The sequence below is a fragment of the Eretmochelys imbricata genome, chromosome 8 (assembly GCF_965152235.1).
Source record: "Eretmochelys imbricata isolate rEreImb1 chromosome 8, rEreImb1.hap1, whole genome shotgun sequence".
NCBI classification, from domain to species: Eukaryota; Metazoa; Chordata; order Testudines; family Cheloniidae; genus Eretmochelys; species Eretmochelys imbricata.
Window position 1 is genome coordinate 18760679 of NC_135579.1, and position 5277 is coordinate 18765955.

The following is a 5277-nucleotide window of genomic DNA, read 5'->3' on the forward strand; positions in this document are numbered from 1 at the left end:
AAGAGCCGAATGCTGTTCATTCTGTTTGTATCCGCCACTGTGATCCATTGGTTTATTACTCAGTGTATTGTCCTGTGTTTATCGTAAAATATCAATGCCATCCTACCGTTATGGCATCCAAAATACGGTGAAAAGCAAAGGAGAGAAGCATAAAAGAATTGTGTTATTAAAACAGAAAAGAGATATTTGTACATGTTTTGAAAAGGGCGAGAATAGGAATGTTTATTCATTTTATTGTATTCTAATTCTTTTGAAAATTGGTAATCCATTGGTAAGTATAACTCTTAGCTAACCGGAATTTTTGACTAACCAGCACCTCCCATTGTCCCAACAAAGCTTTTACTGTAATGTGAAAATATTGGTTCACTGAAAGCTGTACTGGTTTCAGTGAATTGATATTTGTCAAAGGGATAGTCACATTATAGGCAACTTCCAGTCTTGAGAGATCACCCCACAGCATTCCCAAATACACTGCCTAAACCAAAGCCCATTTGAAGCCAATGGAAAGACTTGCATTAAACTTTGTGAGTTTGGGAATAGGCATGTAGTGAGAACATTTAAGCTTTTATACGAAGAAGCAGTTAATTTCATTAGATTCAGTAATGGTCACTAAAGCCAGGTTTCACTGTGTTGAATAATGGCACTTCTTTAACAAAGCTCTGGGCTACTGTTTCCAAAAGTGAGATTTTATGAGTGTTCCGGTTGTTTAAAATATCTCTGTTTGTTCCTCAGGAGTGATCAATATGAAATGCCCAGAGGATCCTGGATGGTGGTACTGGAATGGCAGCTGTTATTATATGGAAGAGACTAATAGTTTGACCTGGCTGGAAGCTAAGAATTACTGCACTGCCTATAATGGCACTGACCTACTATTGCTGGATAGCGCAGAAGAAAAGGTAAAGTTTTTCAGTTTATGCATTGTTGAAAAGGTGGTTATTGATGGACAAATGTCACCTTGCACCTTCAGAGAGCTGCTCCCTATCTGTCTTCAAAGTTATCGATGCCTGGTTTACAGGGATAGCCAGGCTTCCATAGCTGTTAGCACAGCAGATGTAATTTACTCTAGCTCCATTAGAGCGAGAGCTGCCAACTGAGCTGTATTCTGCAAGTCGAGCTTCAGTGAATCAGTCTTTATTGATGATCGGGGTGTGTGAACTTGTGAAAATATTGTCACAGTTTCGTGTCAGGTTCTCTGCTGGAGCGAAATATTACTGTTTGTCAGAAAAGGGCTTTGTGCATTGAAACATAAGACAAATTCCAACTTCGCTAAGGGCGATCCAAACATTGATGTTCTTTTGAACATATCTGTGAAAAGTGAGGTTTCTCCGTTTTAACTCCAAAACAGTTCTACAAAACACAGCGACAACACTTAGCATGCCTGAAAGGATGATTCCTCCCTGTTACACCTTGTGTGCTGCCCGGTGCCTGGCTGGAATATAAGTAGTGACTGGGCTTTAGAGTTTGGCCTGACTGCACATACCAGTCTGTTATGGTGGGGCCATACAGCAGCAAATGGCTTTTTAACACTGCGACTACTGGTGAAAAGACACTGAGCCAGGTCTCACTTAAATAGTTTTACACCATGCACATCATTACAGTTACTCCTGACTTACAACAGTGTAACATACAGAAACCAGTCAATACACACGCTCTGTTTGAGACCCAATGCTACAAGTTCAAGCGTCGGGTCAGGTGTGTATATCCAGCCCAGTTACATAGCCTTATGGGGCAAGCTAATAAAAAATCTGACTCTTACCATCCCAGTGTCCTGCACTCCCCTGTCTCTGACCGTCACAGCATGAGCACATCAGCTAATCGCTGTATAAAAGAGGGTGCTGGACTATGCTGACAGTGGCTCTTTTTATGGTGCTGCTGCAGCACAGTACTGGAATACACCTAGAAAACGTTTCTGTTGTATGTTGTAAGAGTAAAATCTCCTCACAAGTATCACTCACTCTCCCACCCTTGGACTCTCGTAACTCTTTTATCCAGGCTCTTTGTGTTTCAGACAGCAAACTCCTGAATTGTCCGTTCCCAACATTCTACATCCTTGGTCTAATTGCCAGGGTCATGCTTCTCAGCTATAAAACACATTATTGTGCAGCACATGCAAAAAGCACATCATAAACCAAGCGTGGTGTGAAACGGCCTCCGTACAAAAAGATTAGTGAATGACTTGTGCACACCCTTCTCAGTTTGCCTAAAAAAATCTTTTAACCAGCTGCTGTCGTAAATTGTACTAAAGTGGTGATGTCATTGCTGTCTTATCATCTCTTTGTGGTACCCACATCTTTTCTGCAAAGTCTTTCGCTACAGGAGTGTTCTGTGTATTGCACAGATAAGAGCTGTTTGCCAAATTCAGATCTCGATTTGACTTTTGATTTTGAACCCCTCTCAAAAGTCAGAAGCTGTTCGGATGGTTTGCATAATTGGATACCAATACTAGTACCAGGACAAATGTTTACGACTGGAAATCCTGCCCTAGGATCCATCAAATAAACCTCTGCCATTTACCTGTTAATGGGCATGTCCTTCTTTATATACCTTAGTTCTCTAACATAAGTGTGCTTCTAACTTGCAGGCCTGGGTAACCTCTGTGTTACAGAAACCTGTTTGGATTTTCTCGTTGGGTGCCTCACAAAGCGATGCAGAGAAATCAAGCAGGAAGAATCAACATGTTACGTAAGGCGACCTTGCTGATTTCATAAAAATGGGGTTTAAACAGACTACGCATCTAATGGGGTTTTTAAAACACTTTTCACCCCAAGGGTCAGATCCTCAGCTGATGTAAATTGTCGTAACTCCATTGACTTAAATGAAACTGTGCCAGTTTACACCAGCTGGGGATTGCAGGGAGGTTTGCAAAGACACATATGCCATTTAGGCTCCTGACCACCAATGACTTTCAGTGGGAGTTGGCTGCCTAAAAGCCATTTGTGCCTTTGGAAATCGGCCTCTGTCCAGAAATTTCTACTGGCTTCTTTGTGAAGTGGTTTTCTGCACATGTCCCTTATGAGCACAGTTCCTCCCTTCATCCACAGAATAGGCCCAGCAGCGGCAGCAGCAGGGACCATGGAGAGACCACCTTTAGATGTAAGAGATAATGTAGTTTCCATGATAATTCAGGGCCAGGAGCCTTCCTTCCACACGGGGGCCAATTACAATTGCCATCCCTGTGCTTAGGGACCATGGCTTCATTGGGGACCATATTCTTGCCCCCTTTCTCCTTCCTGCACCGCCTCCTGGAGCATGCTGCTCTATCTCTCCACCTGAAATATGGGGAGCTCCCTCTGGGGCAGGACAGCTCCAGACAACTTGGCCCACAGTGTCTCTTCTTTCTCTCCACTGAGGCTACCAGGAATGGCTGGTTGCAAGGATGTATTTTTGTGACATGGATCATTGTCTACCACTGATAGCCACCTCCACTGGAAATCAGCTTCACAACATGGGAACTGCCTCTAGCCTTGATCTTGGGCCTGCTTATTTGCCTTGATCTTGGGCCTGCTTATTTGCCTTGATCTTGGGCCTGCTTATTTGTATGAGGAGTCCATAGCCATCACAGCTTTCATATTGGCTTTGTGTCTTGGTTAAGGCTCTGCTTTCTGGATCCCAAAATGTATATGGAGTTGGGTATCTAGAGAGTGGTTTGGAGGCTAAGGGCTAAGCTAGAGGGAGCTGCAAAAGTGGGTCTAGTATGACGGAGTGAAAAGAATAAGGGGTATAGGAACATCCTGGGGGAAATGTACTTGGAGTCATTGGGAAGTAAGTAAGATATCTTGGAAACTGAAATAATAAGAAAAAACATTGTGTGAGTATCACTCAGGAGAAAGAAATGGAAGGCTAAAAAGGCCTATAGAGGATACACATTGCTAAGGCAGGACCCTAAATCCTGTATGAGTGCCTAAAACAGACATTTGGGCCCTACTTGATGCTTTGAGTGCTCAAATGACAGACTGAAAATTTGTCTTGCATGGATTTGTTATGAGTCTTTTCATGAGGTTTAGTATAACTACAGTGTTTCTGAAATCATTTATTTTTCTTAGAGCCAAAACCCTGGCTCTCTTTCATCTGATGTGATGTTTAACATCCAGTACTGTGTGCTTTTGATTGTTCAGGCTAAGCCCCACCAAGAGTACTGCTCCAGACAGTTGTGATCAGCTGAATGCGAATGGGAGCTTGAACCAAATTAACTGTTCTTCTCTGGCTTTCTGGGTTTGTGAAAGAAGGGAAGGTAAGAGAGAATTCGGTGGGATAACCATTTGGGAGGTGTTCATCTTACTCTTCCAGGACAAAAAGCTCTGGCTGAACCGACTATACCATATATACTGTAGGTTCACATCTGTGTATGGCAAATATATAGGGCCTGATTCTGCCATTTACAAAGGTTGATCTGCTCACAGAGTGGGTACTTGGCACTGTGAGTAAGGGTGACAGAATTGGGTCAAAAGTGAAATTGATGAGTTTAGCTACCGTGTATAAAACGTGCCTGCGGCCATAGACAGCTAGTGCTGTGAACTGCACAGCCCTTAAAAGCTAAGCGGAGTCATCCTGGGTCAGTTCTGAAAATGGGAAATCTCTTTACAGCAACAAAACCAAAAGTCGAGGACATGGAGTTGGTGACTCAGTATGAACAGCCTTCTCGAGAAGGGCCAGATTGCACGTTTTATGCTCAGTACTGATGCATAGCTGCACTGCCACCAGAAGCTCCCTGGGAAGCAGCGTTCTGCAGAGAAGGAATTCTTTCCAGGGCTCCCTGTCCATGCCAGTGGAGGAGGAGAAATGTACTACAGTCCTTTTCAGGGTGCACCTAACTCCCTCCTCCCCCGTGCAATCAGACAGCTCCCCAGAGCACTGAAAGCTAAGACCTGGGTAGCCTTAACTCGAACCACTAAACAGTAGTGGTGGATATCCTTACTCTTCCACGTGACTGTGTGGGTCTAGTCACAATTAGAGTTGAGAAAATAATTGATAACATTGGTTTGGTGGCTGAACTGAAAATCAAATTCAGGTAATTTTGGACTGATATTAAGTGTGGTTTCTTCTTCGAGTAGTGTCCCTGTGAGTGCTCCATGTTAGGTGTCGGTGCGTCCCTGTGCCGGAGATCGGAGATTTTAGGTAGCAGTACTTGGTCGGGGCGTGCGCAGCAGCTGTCTCGCGGTGTCGTTGGCGCTTCTTGTAGTGCGCGCGACCTGACCCCTCCATTCCTTCTCTACGTCCTCGGCTGCAGCCACAGCTCAGTGGCCGTGCTGCCTCTTCGAACAGCTCTCGAAAAGAAAA

At 44.0% G+C, this 5277-nt stretch overlaps 1 long non-coding RNA gene across 1 annotated transcript; it reads left to right on the forward strand.

Moving 5' to 3' along the window:
• Nucleotides 1-813: 813 nt before the first annotated feature.
• On the forward strand, nt 814-4222 carry LOC144268597 (uncharacterized). The gene is made up of 3 exons (XR_013346801.1): nt 814-896; nt 2582-2682; nt 4116-4222. It is a non-coding gene; the product is annotated as an uncharacterized LOC144268597 (long non-coding RNA).
• The last annotated feature ends 1055 nt before the right edge of the window (nt 4223-5277 follow it).